The sequence below is a fragment of the Micropterus salmoides genome, unplaced genomic scaffold (assembly GCF_014851395.1).
Source record: "Micropterus salmoides isolate LMB-PRFRI ecotype aquatic unplaced genomic scaffold, ASM1485139v1 Ms_hic_scaffold_2, whole genome shotgun sequence".
Taxonomy (NCBI): Eukaryota; Metazoa; Chordata; class Actinopteri; order Centrarchiformes; family Centrarchidae; genus Micropterus; species Micropterus salmoides.
In genome coordinates, this window is record NW_024041150.1 from 45017269 (window position 1) to 45041000 (window position 23732).

Sequence of the window (23732 nt, forward strand, 5' to 3'; positions counted from 1 at the left end):
CTGCAACAACAACAGAAGAGAGAAACTCAGGAAAGTTTGATCTAAACTTCTACAAAATGTTTTTAGACAAAAAAAGTGAAATCTTCATCACACAGATATTTACAGAGTGGAGAGAAACTCCACTGAGGAACTTTACATCCTTGTTTCTAATGAATCTGTCTCTCAGTGATCTCAGATCAGCCCTCCTTCATGTTCAGCCAGCTGCGCTGTCATTTCCTGCATGTGATTAAACTCTTTGTGTAGGGCCCCGTGTCTCCTGATGATCTGTTGAGTGTGTGAAGAAAAAAAAGACCTATATCTTAACCCTAAGACCTATAACCCACACAGTCACTACCCCACAAAGAGGGAGGAGAGTTTAACTGGACTGACTGAGTGGTGGTGCAATGGGATGGACGTCTTTTCTGCTCTGTAAGTACAATCTGATAAAACTGAAATAACTGTAAACTGTTATTGTTCAACCGTTGATTGACTTTATTGATCACCACAGGGAAAAAGTAATTTTTTATCTTTCCTTATTCAATCTGAACCAGACAGACATTAAACATCCACATGGTGCATTCATTTAGGACTAGAAGATTTTGCAGTATTTATGGAGCAAGGTTTTCAGTTCTCTGTCTGGTCTGGTTTTATGTTAAATCTCTGGTTTCTCTTCAGTGCTGATCTCTCTGCTGAGCTGCAGGACCAGCGGAGGTGAGTGAACTCTGACAGTCAAAGCTGTTCGCATAACGCTTTCTGGTAAAAAGTCATATAAAATGTGTTCTGTAAAGAGTTTGAACACAAAAAGACACTAACACATACTGAAAATGTTTTAACATTTACTAACTAAATGAACATTTACACTATTTAGAAACAGCCTTAAGTAAAACTAACAAGACAACAGTCTCTAAAAACCAGCCTGTTCTGATGCGTCGTATATACACTTTGAGAAAACCATGGCTATTGTACACAAAGCCCCTGGGGGCATCATAACCGTCACAGAAGTTAGTGAGAAGTGAATATATCAGTGAATATATGCATGTCGACTGGCTCCTTTGTGTTGCAACGCTATTGCAAACTGCAGCGTATCATACACACGCAAAATCGCCGTTTTGTGTACAATAGCCACGTTTTTTCCCAAGCGTGTATATGTGACGCCTGAGATTAGATCAAGTTGCTAAAAACAAGTTACCAGGATGTAAGCTCAGTCAGATCTGAGATTTGAGCCTTCAGTTATGAAATAAATCAAATTCACAGAAGACTAAAAGAACTTAATTGGTATATAGTGTTTATTTGACAAAAGGAATTTGTCCCTTCCTGTATGTTGAAGTGAAGCTCCAAGAATCCAATTAGTTTCATTAAATGCTAAAAATATTGCAAAAATGAAAAAACTCAAAGGTCACCACACCTCTAGTTTCCTTTTTCCACATGTTTCCACATGCTGCAGTCTCCCAGAAGTCTCTCGCAGGCAGCCTCAGGCTGTCTGAGAAAAGAGCACCAAGCTGTGACGCATTTATGGTCAAACAGGTCAAAGACTATTAATTATTACACCTCTGTGATAAAAACATCAGGGAACTGTGGTGGAAATTATATTCCTGGTGAGAGGTTGAGCAGATAATTGAGTTACAATGAACCGTTGTCTTTGAAGAATTTATTTAACAAAAGAGAATAAACAGAGAAGTACTACAACACTAACATCTGGCCCTGAGAAAAAGGATACATGATCATTTACACAGTCTGGGTTTCTATGTTTTGGAGAACAAAAGATCTTTGACTGGTCCCAGTCAAGGAAGGAGAAGAGCAGCTAGCGAGGAAAACAATCAACAACCCCACATCCCTGACCTAAACCCCACACATGTGGACAGACTGGAATAACAAAACAATAATAAAAAGGGAACAGTTTAAAGATTTAAAACAATATATAAAACATAATAAAAGGAGAAAAATAGCACTCATGTAAGTACTTGCGTAAAGGATTATAAGTAACGAATAAAACAATTTTCTGCCCTTACAGGAAGTATTTAACCTTTTAGATTTCACTTAAAGACAACTTATTTTCCAGCATGTAGGGCAGCCCTATATGTCTGCATTCCACTTTCTTGACTGGAAGGGCACCTTAAATTTAAAAGTACATGACATAAATAACTCAATTTAACAAAAAAAACCACATCAAAAAAATATTGTGAATCTTCATAATGCAGCAGGTGCAAAATTTGAATCTTCAGTCATCATCAATTCCTTCCTTAATTCTGTCCAACAAGATAAATTAAATAAATGATAAATATATTTTATTTCCATTATTGTTTTTTTTTATAATTAACAAATGGTTAAAAAACTATTTCTATTTCTGGGCTGGTTGGAAATAATTAATGACAATAAAAGACTGGTCCTTTTCCCTGAGCTAATTACTTCAAGCCAACTGTGCTGTTGAAAAATACTGTTGCCCAGTGTGTCAGCAACCACATGGTGCTGATTAGTTTAGCATATCCTGTCGTTCCCAACAAAGTGTCAAGATTTTACTGTGAGACATCTGGTCATTTCACTAAAATTTAACGTATCCCCTCCAGCCTCTCTGACTGTGAGTCCCAGCAGCTCTCAGCTGTTTGAAGGAGAGTCTGTCTCTCTGAGCTGTGAGGAGGACGACAGCTCTGCTGGATGGACGCTGAGGAGGAACACAACCAGAGGAACCAGGACTCAGTGTGGAGCTGGCTGGGGAAGATCAGCTGGTTCTTCCTGTTACATCAGCCACATAAACCCATGGGACAGTGGAGTTTACTGGTGTGAGTCCAGAGAGGGAGCAACCAGTAACACCATCAGCATCACTGTCACTGGTAAGATCAGACTGTGGAGTTAGTGTTGATGAAGCTGTGTGTAAATGATGAAATGCTGTAGTTTGTCTCTGTGTTGAGGTGGACCAGTGATCCTGCAGAGTCCTGTCCTCCCTGTGATGGAGGGACATGATGTCACTCTGCACTGTAAAACAAAGACCCCTACCTCCAACCTCCAAGCTGGTTTCTATAAAGATGGCTCCCTCATCAGGACTGAGCCTACAGGTCACATGACCATCCACCATATTAACAAGTCTGATGAAGGCCTCTACAAGTGTAACATCAGAGGTCGTGGAGAGTCTCCATCCAGCTGGATCTCTGTCACAGGTGAGGAGCTCAAAGATAATTCTCAAAATGACCTTGTTGTGTTTTCTACATTGAGTTCAGCAGGTTTCAGCAGAGATGATTCATGATGTGACAACATTTCTAACTTTGCAATCTACAAAGAACCAAGAGTGAAATCTGTCAGAGTTCAACCCACCGTTTGATACGTGATGTTTTTAACTCTAAACCAGACAGACACCATGAATTCACTGCTGTGTCTTTCTGTTAGCATGTTGGTGAATAAATTGTCCATTTATTTAATTTTCTGTGCCTTTAATTATAATTTCTTGTTCATTTCAGTGAAACCCACCACTACAAGTCCTCCTTCAACCCCCTCTCCTCCTGGTTTCTCCTCCTCTTCCTCAACCACTCCTCCTTCTGATTCCATCTCTCCTCCTCTCTCTGTGTTGTGGTCTGCTGTTCTGACTTTCTGTGTTCTGGTTCTTCTGGTTCTTCTGGTTCTACTGGTGAGACGATGCCTCCATATGAAACCTAAAGGTTAGTCACAGACTCCATGTGCTGCAGTTCACATTTAAAGTCACATTTTACTGTTAAGACATTTCTATTAACACTTCTGGACGTACAAATAATAACAAGTTACAAACTGTTTCTTTAAGTCAGACGTCCATCTGGATTCTCATAAATTAGTTTGCTGCTGTTAATAAAACAATCTCACCACAGGGTCCATTTAGTGAGCTGTGGAGCTTTTGACTGAATCACATGATCTTCCTTGATTTAAATTTCTGCTCCTTTTGGTTCATTCAGCAGCTGAAGAAGAAGTTGGGGATGATGACATCACAGATGACATCACCTACAGTGATGTCAAAATATCACGTCACTTACAGCAGCCAATCAGACGCAGCAAAGGTAACGATGTTTTATTGATTCTGGACCCTCTCCATCTGAAGGTTGCCCCCCCCCCCTAAAAATCTATTAATAATTGTGTAAGTAGTAAAACAATATAAACATAAATGGGGCAATAAAAGTGTGTTTTAAGTTTAGAAACATTTTGAGTCCCCCTCTCTGGCCTCACAGTGTCCACTGCCTGCTTTTCCCAAGGGGGTAAGCCAGAGATCGGAAAGTGACGCCAACCAAAGCCTGCATGGAGGGATCCATGTAGGCCCAGAAATGACGTTAAAACTCTGTGACACCCCGTCGCACATGAGAGATGTAACCGTATTGCTTAGATTATAAACTCTCGGCAATCAGAGCAATCAGTGACGCTGCGTTGGTGTTTGGCAGGTGAGTCTCATAGGTGGGCTGATTAAACAGTGACGATCCGAGTCAGACAAACACACTGAGCCATGAGACTTTTTCTTGATGCAGCTACCAGAATTACGGTGTTTCTGTCGCTGTTCTACGTCACTAAACCACGGTTATGCTGCGCGATCGTGCGCAGTAGACGCTGGTGCCGACAGGAAGTAGCCTGTCCAATCAAGCTTATTGTCGCGCGAAGTATAGACAAAAATGGCCATTACACATTTTTATTGTTTTTATGGGGGCCTACAAAACCTCTCAGCCCCAGGGCCTAACGGTAGATTAAAGCGGGCCTGGCCACACACACACGATATAACATGTCTTAGGTGTTAAAGTTCTTCACTGGAGTGAAGAAGACATAACACTCGCAGTTAACAACAGAGAAAAATTTACAGAAAGAGACACTATCTTATATTAAATTAGAAAACACGGTGGATATTAAAGCAATCAATCAATCATCTCTTAATTTGTCCCCGTAGGGAAATTAGTTTGCAGAACAATCAAGTAGGCATCATACAGCACAACAACACATAATTTCCCAAATCCCACACCTTACTACTGATTAAATTAGGCAGACCAAGCTGAGCATCCTGCCTATTTGGCTATGAATGTGCCTTACCTGTTTAAAAACTTGATTTCTTAAGGCACAAATTTATCTATTTTCGGTAAATAGGGGGAGGCGATATCGTAACAGTTCAAATGAAGGTGCAAGGTGGGGCCTCTTGTCTCCCACAGTGTTCATCAGCCTTTCCCTATAGATACATTCCCTACTCGGTCCCTAATAGTTTACTGGCCGTTGTTACTGTTTTTCTTACTGACTTTTTCTAAACCTCAGTAGCATTGCCAAACCAGCAAATGATGCAAAAAGGCAAAAACACTTTCAATAAAAGAACAACAGTTTCTTTAAAAACTACATTCTTTGTTGTGTCTTAGTGTTTATGAGGTCAGACCACAGATCCCATCTGAGCTTATGGTCGAGCACAATGCCAAGGTATTTGTAATTATAATAAAAAGGGTTCCCATTGATAACAGTAGGATTTGATGATTGCAACGTTCTAAAGTCAATGGACATTACTTTTGTTTTGATGGTGTTTAGAAGGAGGCTTCACTTCTCACACCACGTTAGGAAGTAGTAACAAACTGGTCAATGCGCCTCCTCATCATATAGGCTCATCAAGGCAAGTAAGCAGGTAAAGCAACAGTAAACACAGCTGATGTCACAGAGCTCATCTGCTGCTGTGAAAACAGAATCGCGATTGAAAAAACAAACAAACGTGAGTTGTCTTTTATTAAACTGCTGACAAATAAAGTCAGAGCATACAGATACAGGCAGAGAGAGAGACAGGTGTAGGTGCATGTGTGTCTGAAGTGAAAAGTACTGTAATTTGAGATTTAACACTAAAATAAGGTGGAGAATTAAGTAGAATTAAATCAGTGAGATTAGAAATAAAATTCTAGAAATAGGGTAATGTATTCTTTCAAATATTTTCAATTAAAATATATTTTAAAATGTCCCTCAAAATGAGAAAATATCCAATCAAGAAAAGTTGTGATGTTTGTCAGTTATAGTTGTCAGAAAGAAAGAAGTGGAATCAGCGGGTCAGACCTTTAAATAATCAGTAATTAGGATCATTAGTGCATCTCTTATTTCAGCCGGTACAGCTATAATCCTGTGTGTGAACTGATGTTAGGTTAATGTTGTAGATCTACTGTTGTGTTGGGTTTTGCTCAGTATGATGTTCAGTGGCAGATCAGCAGCAGATCAATATTAAGAGACGGCCTCTGTCCCAGAGGAAACCTAAAATACTATGTGGAAGATGCCAGATAATTAGGTTATAATGACCGCGTGGTGAGTCATATTTAAACAATTATTGCTTTGTGTTGTTGGCCAGATAAAAAGACAGAGAAAAGTACAAAAAGTCATGGCAATTTGGTAACATCACTGCCTCCATGCTACACTAATAATAGCAGTAAGACTTCCCTCTGTGTACATGTATCCTATACTAGTACTAGCTGTATTATTTGTGTCCCTTTCAGAAATTTCGCTTGAGAAATTTTATGTTTTCTGCCCCCCTCCCCCCCAACTGTCAGATTAAATTCACACCCTTGTGTTTGTTGCATGTGAGTCTGTTTTGTGTCCTGTGGTGAATCTGCAAACAGACGCTAGCAGCTCTGCAGTCGTTTCCTCTTTCTGATAAAAACACTTCAGCCTGACGTGACTCTGCACATGTTTCACTGCAGGACTGTTAAAAATAAATATTCTAATAATAAAGATATAATATGAATGAATTGTAAATGCTCTGATAAACACATAAGCGTGAGTAAGCTTATGTGTTTATTATTGATTTGTTTATTTAATGTAAATAGTAAATTACCCTTTATTCTTTTCCATTTTGTGACATGGATCTTAATATTTAAGTCAATATTTTGACTCATATTTGGATTTCACTTTCATAAACTTTATAATTTAGTAGTCTGTTTGACGTCCTGACATCAAGTTCAAGATTGTTTATTGTCATTCATTCACATACCGAGTATACAAATTAGCGAAATGCCGTTTCCCACAGTCCATGGTGGTTAAAATAAATTCACAAATAGTCGACATTTCGTTTTCCTTCATTCATCTATATTCAGCTTTCACAGCAGCAGCAGTCTTAAGAAATATACTGCCAAAATGTGAATTGCATTCCAGTTAAATTCAGCTGTATGCTGACATTTGCTGCCATATTGATGAAGACAGAAGGACAAAATACCTTTACAAATAACATGTCTCTCTCTCTCACACACACACACACACACTTTCCCCTTACCCACCTTTTCATTGTACATAGTTGACCTTAGCACGAGACATCATTCAGCAATATATGGCACTTTTCAGTGATATTATGACTTAATAGTGTGTTTGTTATGTTCAGTGATGGATAGTAACTCCGTACATTTGCTCAAATACAAATTAGACGTATTTGTACTTTTTTTTGGCACCTTCTACTTCTACTCCACATCTCAGAGGGAAATGTTATACTTTTTACTTCACTACATTTAATCAGTTAGATTTTAACACACAAAACACATAAATATTTGTTATAAATGAAACTACCCAACAGTTTATAGACAGCTGGTACATTAGTTTACTATGGTGATTGTCTTTCGGTAACTGTGAGAACATTTCTCACTGTTTTTACAATCGATTAATGGAGAGAATAATCAGCAGATTAATCCACAATGAAAATAATCATTACTTGCAGCCTGAGACAAAACAGTTCAACCTCAACCAACTACATTAATGCATGAGTAACAATAATCTAATGTATAATAATAATCAATAGTAATAGTAATAGTAAATAGTAATAGTATGAAAGTCACAAGGCACATTTTTCTTTCTGCTTTGATTACTTTTACTTTTTATACTTCAAGTACATTTTCCTGATCATTTAGTTCAGTTCAGTTCAGTGTGCTTTATTGGCATGAATGTTTTATTTACACAATTTTGCCAAAAGTTTACATTTCAATATAACATAACAATGACATAACAAGATATATCCAATCAAGACCGTTCAATTTAGCAGTTATAAATTACAAAAACAACAAAAAACAAACACAGATAGATTGTAAACTACAAATAACAGTGAACTAGATGTAACCTGCCACGCATATTGTTGGCTGAGTCACTCGCTGTCCCTCAGGTTGGGACACAAGGACACATACTTGGCAGCAACGTTTGCCATCTGTCGTTCTCCTGGGATTATTCTTAATTTATTTTCTTCAAGTTCCTCTATGGTACGCTGTTGCCTCTAGGCAACATACCCTTTTTGCCCTTGTACACCTCCACCAAACATCACAAAATATGATGCATTACTTCAAAACAGTTGCAGGGCCTTAAGGAAACCAGTAGCAGTCTTAAAATTTGTCACATGATGCTCTGGCGCCCATTAGGAATCTTTTTACTGCTGCATTACACTGCCCTCAAAATATATTTTTGACCCAGAAAAATTATATTCACAATAATAAGTGAGTAAAGTTGCATTATTAATTGTTTAATATAATTTATTTGATAATTATATAATGGAAAATAGTTCAAATGGAAATGTTGCCTTGAAGCAGCATCAAACCATTATGGAATCCCGTCATGCCATTTCTTGGTGTTGTGCATTAGGTTTACATACTGATCAAAAGCTGTTAACGTAATTTTCACTCATTTTACATTGATTAATTCCTTAATTATACATTTGATGATGTTGGTTGTAATAACATTGTAATAAAAAATGTATTACACTGGATATTTCAATCTTATGCTTTGTTATTCTGCCTGCAGAGCAGATGATTATATAAGGGAATCGTAGGGATTCGTAGGAATCGGGTCCAGTGGGCATGTAGTTGGACGGCTACGGGTCAAGAGTTCTGATACTTCGCTCTCTGTGAGAGGAGTAATCGAGGAGAGTGAACAACCACTGACCTGGGAGGGCAGAGGAAAAGATGTAGTAGGACTGCTACAATGGTTGAGGTTGAGTGTTTCAGAGAATTGGCTAGTTATAGTCGCCACTTTGTCTGTGAAGAAGGCAGCAAAAGTATCAGCAGACAAGTTTGTGGGTGGTGGAGGTGGAGGAGGATTTAGTAGCGCTTTAAAAGTGGAAAATAATTTCCTTGAGTCAGTGGCACTGCTTATTCTGTCATTATAGAACGCAGTTTTGGCAGCACTGATGCTTGTTGAGAAGGAGGACAGGAGCAATTGGTAGCCCTTAAGTTCGGCAGGGTCTTTGGTTTTTCACCATTTTCTTTCAGCCGCTCTGAGATCAGTACGGAGCCCACGGATGGTATCAGTTAGCCACGGGTGGGGATGGTTTGAGCGAGCAGGCTTGGTGGATAGAGGACACAGGCTATCCAGGCACGAGCTTAGTGTAGAGCACAGAGATTGTGCGGCATCATTGACCTCAAGTGAGGAAAATGTGTTGAGGGAGGGTAGAGCGGAAGCTACCACTGAGGCAAAGTGAGCGGGAGACAGGTTGTGGAGGTTGCGGCGGTGTGAAACCAATGGTGTTGGAAGAATGAGCTGTTCCTGTAGACATACCGTAAACTGAATGAAATAGTGGTCAGACACATGTAGAGGTGTGACTGTTAGGCACTCTGTGGCACAGTTTCGGACAAGAAGGAGGTCAAGAACCTTGCCAGCTTTGTGGGTCGGGGGGCTGAGAGTGCAGTGTAAGTTATCAGTAAAAAGAAAAATCTTAAATATTTAAAAACTGTGGTAAAAAGAAAAGTCTTCAGTCTTAATTTAAAAGAACTGACAGTTTCAGCAGACCTGCAGTTATCTGGGAGTTTCTTCCAGATATATGGAGCATAATAACTGATCGCTGCTTCTCCTTGTTTAGTTTTGACTCTGGGGACAGAAAGCAGACCTGATCCCAGACGACCTGAGAGGTCTGAATGGTTCATAACGAAGCAGAAGATCAGAAATGTATTTTGGCCCTAAACCATTTAGTGCTTTATAAACTAACAGCAGGATTTTGAAATCCATTCTTTGACATACAGGAAGCCAATGTAAAGACCTCAGAACTGGAGTGATGTGATCCACTTTTTGGTCTTAGTGAGGACTCGAGCAGCAGCGTTCTGAATCAGCTGCAGCTGTCTGATGGATTTCTTAGGGAGCCTGTAAGGACGCTGTTACAGTAGTCGAGTCGACTGAAGATAAATGCATGGATAAGTTTTTCCAGGTCCTGCTGAGACATAAGTCCTTTAATCCTTGATATATTCTTCAGGTGATCGTAGGCTGACTTTGTAATTGTCTTAATGTTTCCTCAAATTCAAGATTTCTGGCTTGATTTGTGGATCTTAACATTACAGATTGACGCTGAGCACTGACTTTCAATCATTCCTCCCTGGCTCCAAAAACAATAACTTCAGTTTTATCTTTGTTTAATTGAAAAAAATTCTGGCACATCCAATCGTTGACCTGCTCAAAACAGACACCCCTGGTGAAATGGTGAAAATAGATCTTCAGCCCTTTAATTTTAGTTTAGGACCAGATAACTAGTGTGTGTTTTTTGTCTCTTCCTCCTGATGTTTAAACAAGTATTTTTAGCATTTAGTATTTTTAGCTATGAGTGTTCATTTGGTTTATTCTAATTGGTGTTTGTAAAGCAGTGCTGTCTTGAGAAAGGTTTGTATGACATGTTGCAGGGTTTGTTAGTTTCAGGATTAGCAGGCATAAAGAACTATTTTCTCTTGGGTTTTAAGAGTCTTGGGGACTTGATCTGAGGTGCATCAGGAAGTTTAGTGCCACTATTATCAGTGGAAACTAATTCTGACCTGCACACATTTGTAGGAGAGGCACTTGTCGCTTTGGATAATAGCGTCAGCTAAATGAATAAATGTAAATGTTTTCTGCAGAAATCTGCATGTAGGGTCCCAATGTGGTGCTTCTTCCATCTGTTGTAGTTCTTTATATATTATATATTTTTACTTAAGGTAAGGAATAGGGAAAACTTCAGTCAGCACTGCTAATGTTACTGTTTGTGCAACAGACTGTTTATGTTTATGTTTAAGAATGCATCAACTTTGTAACAGTGGCATTAAATAATCACTAACTACTTGACAGAGCGCTGGTGTCCTGCAGTTTCTGTTAAACTGTATTGGGATGTTACCTGAAACTGACTGAATATGGCTCAGCCCCACCTAGAACTGTTTTCACCAGCCGACCCTGAGTCTCATATATTCCTGAGTAGCTGCAGATCAGTGAATTCAGTTCATGAAGCTTGTATCTGCAAAAGCACACAAGGAAAAACTGTTTTCCCCATGTCACAATATGTTTATATTGAAGTGACACCAATATTTTATATGGATCTTTAAATAAAAAATACAAATTTTAAATTCAAAGTTTCACTGTAACACAGTAAATAATTTATCAGCTTGTGTGACGTCCTGACATCAAGTTAATTTATTCTATTTATTTATATTTCATCCACATACTGAGTATACATGAACAAAATGCTGTTTCTCACAGTCCAAGGTGCTAAAAACAAAGTCAGAAAGAGTCAACATGTTCATCCTGTGCAGAACACGTTGACTCTTATCTTGATCACAGCCAGCAGCTCTGTGGTCGTTCGACTCCGATAAATCAGCTTCACTTGTGTTTGGTCTCTTTTCAGCTTTCACAGCAGCAGCAGTGTGAACAAGAAAAAAACTGTCAAAATGTAAAATGTTCTTCAGTTTAACTCCTACACGTCTGTCTTCAGCTATATATAGATATTTTCTGCCATATTAATAAATTTTCTATTATGTCCTATTTAAATACTGTACAGAAATACATATTATTATAATAGAAGCATATTAATCTAAATACTTTTTGTACAATGGCTGCTGCAGTCGTAGTAACGTAGTACTAACAGTACTGGTATCAGCTGTATGTGTTTTATTTTCCAGAGAGTGATCCAGCTGCAGTCTACTCAACAGTGAGAGGAACAGGAGACGTCAGTTATGGACAAATAGTCATCAAAGACATCAAATCAAACAGGACGAGAGGTACAGCTGCTCTTCTTTGTTTCCATCGTGAACCAACTCTAGAATATCTGTTAGAGAAGAAAACAGGATGATGTTTATGTGGTTTTCATGGCCCAAAAGGTGTGTAGGATGTACTTTAGTGGTTTGTGATTCCTGCTGTTAATTTCTCTGTTGTGGTTCCTGGTAGCAGTTTTTTTTGCAAGTTCCACTAGAGACAACTTTGAGGGTTCAAGCCTGACAAGGAAGCGAGAGGAACATTTAATTATACAGCACTTTAAAAAAAGATGAGATCCCTCATTGGCTTCCCACCACTATGAAACTGATGGGGTTTGTTATAATACATGACCAAGCCACAGAGAGAGACGGCTACAGGGAATCAAACATCTGAGCTCTGCAGTTGTACTCAGGAGCATTAGGGCCTATAACCCTGAATCCAGTCTGACAGGCAGAACTTTACATTTATTCATTTAGCAGACACTTTTATCCAAATCAACTTACAATTGCTTTATATGTCAGAGGTCACACGCCTCTGGAGCAACTAGGGGTTAAGGGTCTTGCTCAGGGACACAATGGTGTCTCACAGTGGATTCAAACCCGAGTCTTTCACACCAAAGGTATGTGTCTCATTCACTGCTCCATCACCACCCCACCTTTAAAAGGTGAGGACATTTCTGTAAATTGTCCACATTGTGAAATTTGAGTAAAGTCTAGTTTTTGGAAATTAAAAAAATATACAATATGATAACATCTTGTCTATCTCTTTAAAATAATAAGGTTATTTATTGTGTTGGGGTCAAAATTAGTTTTAGGTCAGTGAAGGTGGCTTCATAAAGTCAGGACATTTTTTTAAGGAGAGGACATTATGAATTATGAGGATTATTGTGAACATTTCTAAATGTTTGGGACTAAATAATGAATTGTACTTCAGACCATCACTGACACAACAAATGATTTTGGTAATTTGATGAGTTTTATTCTGAAATCACATTGTCATTTTTCTCTATGTTTAGATTTTATATAATTTACATTACACATCGGACACTAACACAAACCTTTCACATGAGACCTGGTCAAACTACATTTATTTTATCGTTTTACTTCCCCAAGTCTCAGACTGTAGTCTATTTTTGTTGATGTGTTGAATTTGAGTCTGTTTTGTGTCCTGTGGTGAATCTGTTAACAGAAGATAACAGATCTGTGGTCGTCCAGTTTACTATTTCTGAGAAAAACAGAACTTCAGCTGAACGTGTCTCTGAACATGTTTCACTGCAGGACTGTTCATTTAAAAAATAACATACGTAAATTATAAATATGCAAAATTACATTTCTCTGTACATTCTGTTCATAAACAGGATCTAAATATGTGTAAAATGTTTTACTGTTGTGTTTTACTCAAACATTATTTATGTATGTTTTAATGGAAATAATTACATTAAGTGTTTAAGTGATTTTTAATAAAGAGAAGATGAACTCAGCAGAACGAAGATACTTTTTCCATTCTGCACATTAAACCACAGAAACTTCCTCCTGTTGATTTCAGTGAACTCTGGTCTGATGCTGGTGGTTTTTCACTATAGGGTGATCTGTTTTAGCTGATGGTGACGTGTCTATATTCTGACTTCTGCTGAAATGTGTGAACTTGTATTAATAGAAGCGAGCAGCCAACTTCCTTTTCCAGCCAAATACTTTCCAGTTATATTTGTTCTTTCAGCTCTGCTGTCATTTATGAAGCCTTTAATAAAACTTATTATAAAACTGGTTATTACTGGTCTACATGTATTATATGCGTTGCAGTACTACTAGTACAGCAGTAAATGTACTAACACCACTGGTAGCAGTTGTAGTATTTGCAGTAATGTAATTTCTGTGTTTTGTTTTCCAGAGAGTGATCCAGCTGCAGTCTACTCAGCAGTAAGAACAGGAGACGTCAGTTATGGACAAATAGCCATCAGATCACAAAGGACGAGAGGTACAGCTGCTCTTTATTTATTAACCCTTTCATGCATCATGTCCACATTTGTGTACAGTTACTTTAACTCCATTTGGGCTCAATATATCATGGTTACGTTCTCCAAGTCATTTGAGGACAGTGTCAGAAGATTGATACCAACACTGTAAAATTGTAGTGGAGTCAGATTGTATTAAGTTTGATTCCGTGATCTGCTAGTTTATCTATTCTACTTTTTCAAAGACGTGAATTGTATTATATAATAAAACAGACATTTAACAAATATATAAACATAACAATGCAAACGTGCATATTACAACATTAAATGGCTTTGCGGCTTTTAAAATAAATAAGAATAAGTATTATACTCACATACTGTAAAGAAATCATTTTTAACTAGAACTATGTAATCTGCATGTTGGTTTCTTGTTTGTTATATGTTAACTCTGAGATGATTCACCATGAAGTTAGATAAGGATAAAAATATTGTATGGGGTTGATTGTTCTTATGTAGTTTGTATGATGCTTTGGCAATATTATTGTTACACATTCATGCCAATAAAGCTAATTTGAATTGACTTGATAAATATATGCTACTGGGTTTCCGCATACATGTAACCTCAGTCAAAGACAGGATCATCTACAGCTTGTTTCAGACAGAGGCTGAAATGAAGAGTCAGTATAAGAAGAAACAAATATTTTTTTGAACTTTGAATCACACAAAGCTGCCACACAGAGTCATAGAACTACAATATAGGACTAGAAAAGCAGGTTAATAGCTCTCCTTTACACTAATGGTCATGCACAGGATGCACAGCCCCCCTTCTCTCTCTCAATTAATCAAGCTCAACACAGACACGGTGGATGTTTTAAAAGCACGGACCAGGTAAAGCAACATTGAACACACCTGTTGGTTATTCGTCATCAGGGGGGTATTGATTGATAATTAACAGCTTCCTCCACACGCGACTCACCTGCTGCTGTAAAAACAAATTGAGGGTGAAAAAAAATGATTTTACAATACAGAATATAAACTTACCTTCATGAAACCTGCTGCAGGTTTAAAAAGTTATTTAAAAGTGAGTGTTTTATTATGAAGATAGTTAAATGAATCCCTGTCAAAATGATACTAATGGGGATCCTAATAGAGAAAATTGTACATGCTGTCAGTTATAGTTGTTAGAAGAAAGAAAAATCTGAATCTGTTAGGAAAAATGTAATCGTTGCATCTCTACTGACGGCAGCAGCATGCTATATATGGCTCTTTTAGTCTGAAGACTAAAGATGTAACATTGTTGACAATTTCTGCTTTCTAAAAATGATGTAAACTGAGAAGTACTTAAATTAATCTGATATTTCCCACTCACTCTGAACAGCCCAAAATGTTTCCTAGCAACAGATTCAGATTGTTAGATGCTGAGAACTCAGTGAAGCAGAGTTGTTGTCTGGTGACAGAGTTTCTTTGTCTCATGTTGTTTGAACTGTTTGTGTTTTCAGAGTTTCCAGCAGAGCCAGAGGTCGTCTACTCTTCACTGAGGTAGACCTTCACACCTTCACACCAGTCCAACCACTGATGTCCAGTTGAGCAGAGCACTGTTACCTGTTTCATTGTATTTTCATATATTCATACAGAATCTAATCATAACTTCATGTTGTTTTGTGGTTACAAATAATAATAAACTTCGGTCTCGTTCTTATTTTTCTCCTGTGGTTCTGTGGGTTTCACAAAGCTGTCAGATGGGGAAAAAAAAATCACACACACACACCTGTCTTCAGTGTAGATAACTATGGTGGCCCATAGGTCTCAGGCCAAATACAAAAGCCACAACGGAAGTGAACCACAATGGAATTTGACAGAGAAAGAGACGGGCGGGAGCAACACAGGTGACGGGGATCAAGGTTAACGAGACACAGAGAGACAGCAGGGAAGACAGAGACACCAATAAACTAACAACTAACAGGGAAAACAGACTGAACTAAGATTAAACAGAATACAGCACAAACATGGACAAAATAACAGAAGTACAGAGAACTGGAGAAAACACTAAGACATGAACTGAGACACAGAACTAAGGAAATACGATGAGACAAGACAGTACTTAAGGCAAATGAACGAAATAATAAACTAGACTACCAAACTCCAAACCATGACAATATCAAATAAACACAGACAAAAACAACAGCACCAAACTAAATCCTAACACAATATGGCTGTCCTGCATTCAGGAGGTCCAGGTTCGAATCATGCAAAGAGCTTACTTCTTAATGTGACTTTTTTCTGCATAATAGTGTCATAATAGGCCTTGTTGCATTTTCAGATTTTGAGAAAGCAGAGGCTGGGTCCACATTAAAATTAACAAAAAGATTTAATTACAAAAAATTAGTGAATAAAGTGATGGTTTACAGAACAAACCAATAACACTGCAGTGGACTGAAAAGTAGGTCCTCCTCCCAGATCCACGGCTTACAGTCCTGATTCTTACAAAATGAATTGTTAATATCCTCCAGGTATGTGGGCGGGTCCATTTTCCTCCAAATGGCTCAGGTCCATAGCCGTTGGTCGTTTGATTAACTTTTTCGTCACCCAATTAGGAAGGGTGTACCATTGCCAATCCCAGACCTGAAACCCCCTTCAATCTACAGGAATAAACAGTCTTTTGCTCTAAACTAATCATAGAGAACAACAGGGCTTGTCTACAAAATGGTTGACACCCTATCTTAAGTGTCAATGAAACAGTTAAAACAAAACAGTCCTTCTGGCACTAAACAAAGAGGTGTCAGTTTTCCTCACATTACAAAGAGGATTCAAACAATGGTTTAATCAATATTCTGATGCAATCGTCTGGCCTAAAACCCAGCAGGTTACACTGAAATACCCTTTGTAAGAAATATCAGCTTTGTTGTAACTTTTTAAACTCTACAAATAGAGGAAGATGATTTCTTTGCATAAATCTTAATTTGATTTTACAACTTGTTTTGTTAAAATATCTAAATTTTTTGGGGTCATATTTTGATGCGTAGGCCTATGTAATGTTTTTATTTTCAGTGACATAACTGTAGTTTGCACAGTCTAATAGTGATTTCACACCAATAAATGGTGTGAAAGGAGGGATTTGTAGAGTTATCAGAACACTTTCATGCTAATTCTCTTTGTCGCATCCACGTTTCCTTTTCCTGGCCTCTCAGTCCATCCCACTAAAGACGTGAGGAGAGAGGAAACAAGAAAATATATTTTCAGAGTTCCTCTGAACCCTCATCTGATCACACGTGTTTTTCTACGACTGCACAGCCGGGTCACACCTGGATCAGGAGTGCACAATTACCTCCCTCTGCCACATCAGTGGTACATTTTTCTCTCGTTCTCTTTAAGTAAAAACCTGCATTATTCTGTGTTTAAACTGTGCACAGATCAGCAGAGCCACAGTTTGTAAATGAAATTCACTACTTCACTGAAAGCACATGAGACATTTCAGATGTCTCATGACTGGACATATGTTTATATTATTTAGTTTTATTACTACACACAAAAACATCCAGCATAGTTCAAAACAAAGCAGCACAGTTTTCTTCCTTCTCCTCTCTCGTGCTGTCTGCTCAGCCCCCTGCCTCAGTCTCCCTCCTGCTTGTGTTCAGACTGGTCTGCCACCTGGTGATGTTCTGTCCGTACTGCATCTCCATTGTCCTCATGGTGTATTCACATCGACACAGGGCCGCAGGTAACTCTGAATCATTCACTGATCTTATAAACACTCATCAGTCAATCAGGGAAAAAAATATATAAAACCTGTAAGACATACAAACTTATAACAGAGCACTCTCACATTTTAGTTCTTAATTATTTTCTCCAATCGATGATCATAAGAGTCCTGTGATGAACCAATGACTGCTGGATAAATCAACTCTCTGTATCTCTATAGAATATTGTTTTATATTTATTTATTTAAAAGGAGGAGTGCACATTAAAGAACATAAAGACAATGCCCAAAGGTAAATGAGTCAGATTTAGCCATACAGACTAATTTTTATCTGGAGTCCCTGCCAGTTTGAACATTAATTCATGTCATACAGACAACATTAAAAAACATGCACTTACAATCATAAGCAGACAACACAGTAATAAAAAAAACACAATACCTAAAACTACCTCAATTAAACGCCTGGTCTGGTTTTTATAGAAGTTCTTTGGATGTGTAATACCTCTTAAACAAAAATCCATAAGATACGTAAGAAACTTAGAAATGATTCAGATTAAACTTCACTTTCATCCCCTCTGAAAGGTGGGATCCATTCCACTGAATCAGTGGGTGCAGTTGGTAGTTGCACGTACTGAACCACTGATGATTTAATTACTGCTGTGATCATAGATCAAGCACAACGTATCACACAACATGTTAGTGTTGTGTCCTTCAAAGAACGTTTCGTTCATTTGACCTAATCTTGTATGTAACTCAGGAGGAACGGGTTGTCTCAGTGAGTCTTGGAGGTCTCCGTCAGCACAGGAAACAGAATTGATTAGTTCACGAATCCCAACTGTGGTTCTCTGGGTTTGAGTCGTTCATTTGTCACGTGACAGCTGGCTACAGGGCTGTGGTAAGCAGGCAGCACAGGAAACAGAACTGATTAGTTCAGGATTCATAACTGTGGTTCTCTGGGTTTGAGTCGTTCATTTGTCACGTGACAGCTGGCTACTGTGGAGCAGGAATGAAATAATCGTTCAGCGCTCACATGGGTCTGTCTTCACTCGGCAGGCTGACTTACTGCCAGAATGAGAGGCAGGTCTGTTGTCAGGTAACAGTCACTGGACTGACATTATATAGTTATTTTGTTAATTATGTAACATTTAATAAAGCATAACGTTATTACAGCGCAGTGATGTTGTGCTAAGTTATAGTTTTAACACACCTGCACCGTAACTTTAGTCCTGCTAGTGTTTAACATTAGAGCTAACAGCTGATGAGAGTTGTTCTGGGTCCACTTCAGAGCCCTGACAGGGATCTACCTGGAGCTGAATTACCTCTGAGGTCGTCTCCTCTCCAAAACAAACGGACCCGGTCATTGTAACCCTACTGGTCGAGAAAAACACCTTGATAAACATGTTGTGGTATTTTTTAAGATCGCTCAAGGTAACCAGTTGTTTCAGATCAGCCCAAACAAAGTGTTACCTGGATGATGACGTGACTGGACACCAGTAATTTATGATTGCTCGGTTAGCTTGCAGGTAACATGGAGAGCTGCGAGAAGATGTTACCTTTTGATCAGGTGAGTTCGAATCCAGCTTGAGATTTTGTGAAAAGTCTGTTTTCTTTCATTTCTTTTTCCATATGTGGCTCTAATTTAGTGCTCACTTCAACAATCACGATCGCTGCAGTAGATTAAAGATGCGACTTGAAACTCGCCAGGAACATGTTTGTGAATGTGACGAATCTGGGGATGGAGTCAGTCTGCAGCTGCTGCACACAACACGCGCACACGTATGACAGCCAGTTAGTTTGAAAACCAGTAGGGCTACAACTCCCTCAGAGAACTTAACTTTTACTTTTTATTTATCAACAGAGCCGTGCTGTTGTTTCACAGCTCCTCACTGGTGAACAACCTGCAGCGTTTGAGATTATTATTAAATTTGTTAAATTTTAATAAGAGTGTGTTTTATTCATCTAGTGTGTCAAGCTTGCAGATAGGCAAGTATTCAACAACATAAATCGAGCATTACCACTACCAGACACATCTAGGTAAAGCACAACATGACCATGAAGCAATTGTACAGGGTCCCATTTGAGAGGAACAGTGTCAGGGTCAAAGAACTTCGACATGAATATGTACAGGTAAGTGTTTCAGTCCTTTACATTTACAATACAGAATGGGTGCAGTCCAGTAACAGATGAATATGTACCACTGGATTAATACCACATAGACACATTCAGAAAGCTACACAGGTACCTGTGTGGTGGGTCAGTACTGTATGTGTAGTAGTGTTGGTGTGTGCTTTGAGTAAAACCATCCACAATATGTATTTTTTTGTTACAGAGAATCTTGGACATGGATGGAGCTGCCCAGGCGCATCAATGTATTTACATTGACGAGGCTGGATTCAGCCTTAGCAAAAACAGACGACGGGGACGTAATATAATTGGCCAAAGGGCAATGGACAACGTCATCAGGTGAGCATAACACGTCCCACACCATCCAGGTCTCAAATATTGATAAACATGTTGTCCACATACCCACATGTGTTGTCTCAGTGCTCCATAGCCGTCAGAAGGAGGAATTGTAAGAACCGGGTTTTCGCTCCTTAATTCAGGTTCAGTGGGGCGATGCTTGGCTGCGTCCACTTGTACTCCTTGCTGGCTCCATGATCAGATGTCATGCCGCAGGTTGCTGTAACCGTCTGCTTACATGATGATGTTACTAGGAAACAATCTCTTGGTGTGAGACATTGTCTGGTGAAACACACCATTCCGGTTCGGGCTGTTGGATCCGTTGTCATGATGGGCTTGTAGATTTTCTGCTCCGTTATCTGAGACGTGTTCCAGAATCGGGTTGTGGAGAAACCAAAGTTGACCATGCTGATGTTACACAGTTCAAGTTCCTTGGTCATCTCCTTAACTTCTCGGCCAACCCTGGGAAACCCTTGAGTGAAGGTTGACAGGGCTCCTAGTTTCTCTAACATTTAGTGGTCTGGGTTTCACTGGTATGGAGTCTCCCACTCTATGAGGGAGCTGTGCACACGCATAACACCTCTGATTGGTCACTTTTCTTGAAGTGGTCATCATGGTTGATACCATGCATTGTCTTTCAGCCCAGCCGGGCTGTCAGGGAGGACGTGTGACTCCTCTTCGGCCTGGATCTTTCCCTCAGTCAGGCCAAAGTTTGTTGTTTTCATGTTTGGAAATGATGACAGGACGATGATGACAGTGAGCAGAACAACGCCTCCGTTTTCTCTCGGTCTGTCACCTCTCCAGAGCCATCTGTTGGTTTCTGGCGTCATATCAGTTGTGTCACCTTGCCTACCCCTGTAATCAGTGTGCCCGCGGTGAGTGTTTGGGAGATCAGTGGTTCTAGGTGGTCTCAGAGATCTTCACTCCCCTCCCTCCCTAGGAACACAAGGCAGGGGAAAGCTCAGCTCACTCACTGATCTCCATCTTCACCTGGTCTGTGGCGTGAATCCAAGTTGCTCTTTCAGCCACTTTTACTGCTGTTTCTGTTGTTAGCAGCATCTGAAATAGCCCAGTCCACCTGCGAGCCCACTAATGCTTTCTCCTAAAGTCCTTCACCACAGTCCAGTCCCCTGGCTCCAGATCGTGCAGTTTCTTTTATGCGGCCTTTGGGATGGTGTTTTTGACCTGCATGTAAATTTCAGAAAGCACAGAGGACAAATTAGTACAATATCTCAACATTTCATCCTCACATTGGCTGGTATCAGGGAGTTGTCTTTTTACTGGCCCAATCCCTGTGTTCAATGGTCTGCCAAATAGGACTTCAAAAGGACTGAGACCCCATCTGCCCCTCATCCGGCTCCTCATGTGCATTAAAACGATCGGCATTTTCCATGTTAAACCTGTTTCTTCACAGCATTTAACAAGCTTGTTTTTCAACGTCCCGTTCTCTCTTTCAACTGCACCTCCGCTAGCTGGATGATAGGCACAATGTTGCCTCAGATCAATCCCCATATCCTCCCCTACACTTTTCAATGCTGCGCTGATGACAGGTGTGCCGTTATCACTGGAGATCTTAGCTGGGATCCCCCAGTGAGGAATGATCTGGCTTATCAAAGCTTTTGAAACTGCTGCTGCGTCCTGTTTAGATGTTGGAAATGCCTCTACCCATTTAGAGAACATTTCTACCATGATATGACAATATTTCTTCCCCTGTGACGGTGTCAGTTCAATGAAGTCCATTTGCAGGTGCTCAAATGGTTTGTCTGGGGGTGGGTGTGCCACCTGTGGGATCTGAATCTGTCACGATCGTGGTGTGGAGGCAGGTTGGAGGACCCAAACGCACCGGAGCAGGTATAGTTCAACAAAGGGTATTAATATAACCAAAAGGGAGCACACTTACAGGTGAGTGGCTGAATAACAGAAATCCAAAATCCAAAACCCGGCCTGTCGGGTCGTCCCGGGGAACGATGCAAGGTCAGCTCTGGCATTCCCCTGTTAGATAGGATCAAGTTTGTTCGCGTGAGCGTCACATTTACACACAGCAACCATTTTGGGCAACAGCACAGCATCAAGTAGTTCATCAACCAGTGTGTGATGAGCATTAGGTTTGCCTGTGGATGTTAAAAACTTCCTGTTTGCCCACAATCTCCCAAAATCATGAATAACACCCCAAGAATAACGTCTGTCTGTAAAAATGTTTCCAGTTTTGTCCTTTGCATATTTACATGCTTCTGTCAGTGCAGCTAGCTCTGCTGCTTGTGCAGAATAGTTTGAAGGGAGCGGTTTTGATAAAATTGTCTCATGCAAAGTTGTTACTGCAAAACCTGCTCGATTTTTTCCAGTTGCTGGATCACGTGATGCTGAGCCGTCCACAAACAACTCCATGTCTGGGTTTGTTAGAGGAGTCTCCTGTAAGTCTGCCCTTGGAGAGCAGACTTGAGAGTAGAGAGAGAGTAGCAGGATTTAACACAGTGCACCTCTTAACAGTGATGTTAGACATATCAAGCAACAAGGTGTTGTATCTCAGCCACCTGGCTGTGGAGAGATGAGATGTTTTTTGTTCAAGCAAAATCATCGACACAGCATGTGGAACAAATAATGTAAAGTCTGAATAACCCACAATGTCACGTGATGCCATGGCTGCTTTTCAGCAGCCGCCACAGCTCTCAGGCAGTTTGGCTGCAACAGAGTCCAGTTTGGATGAGAAATAGGCTACAGGTCTCAGTCGTCCCCCATGGTCTTGTAGTAGTACTGAGGTCATGTACCCCCCCTTTTCGTCAACAGTCTGTGTGAAAGGTTTGTTACAGTCAGGAAGACCGAGGGTCGGTGGAGACTGAAGAGCCCGTTTTAAATCAACATGAAATCTCAGGCCTTCCCCATGTGCGGTTTCTGCCCATGGTGCCTTAATGTGAGCATCATCCATAAAAAGTTAATTTACCTGTTTCTAAATGCTTCAATTTGCTTTGGGGTGAGAGGGCTCTTCTTTTTTTCTTTTTCCCTTTTGCAGTGATCACATGACCCTAATGTCGTGTAAAAATTCAAGACTTGGGCCAGATAAGAAAGCTTGAACCTTTACCAACATTTTTATTATCAACAAAAAACAGACACCAATTAGAATATAAAAGTTCCACCGGAGTCTGTCAGAGATCGGTGCAAAATAGAGCCCCATTCTGTTACCAGAACAGAGACCCGAGTCGACATGAAAACCATGTAACGACTGACTTTCACCTCCTTCTGGACCTCCTTTTATAGCTCTGTTTCTTGGCTTAACATCATCTCTTGGCTCTCTTTCCCACTGCACCTGGGTCTGGGAAAGTCCAAGATTTTCACGTGCCCAAGCATTTGGTGGGAAAGTCCCTGACTGCCTGCTCCTCCTCTCTGTGTCCTCTGCATGAACTCTGCTTGATCAAGCCATTTCTTCCATAACCTGACTTTTGTGGAATAAACTGGTGTTGTTTGTGCTCCGTGCTAGAAACAGGACATTCTTACTGTGATGGACTATATTGATGTATGTTTTGTTATACAATTTGCACAAAATCTGCTTCTATATTTTACTTTGCAGGTATTTTTGATGCTCCCTCCCTTTTCTCCCAAAGCACACGAACTTGCTCACACACACACATGTGCCTGGGCAGTTAGGTACAGAAAGGAGCACACACACTCAGAGCTGTAGAGTTTTAACACTGTGATCCTAACTTTACACTATAAAATAACACTTTAAATGATGACAATGTAGACCACCATTGCTCT

At 39.7% G+C, this 23732-nt stretch overlaps 1 long non-coding RNA gene across 1 annotated transcript; it reads right to left on the bottom strand.

Annotated features, from left to right (window-relative positions):
• Positions 1-20885: 20885 nt before the first annotated feature.
• On the bottom strand, positions 20886-23129 carry LOC119911722. The gene is made up of 2 exons (XR_005446008.1): positions 21883-23129; positions 20886-21167 (listed from the first exon to the last, which is right to left on the bottom strand). It is a non-coding gene; the product is annotated as an uncharacterized LOC119911722 (long non-coding RNA).
• Between the last annotated feature and the right edge of the window lie 603 nt (positions 23130-23732).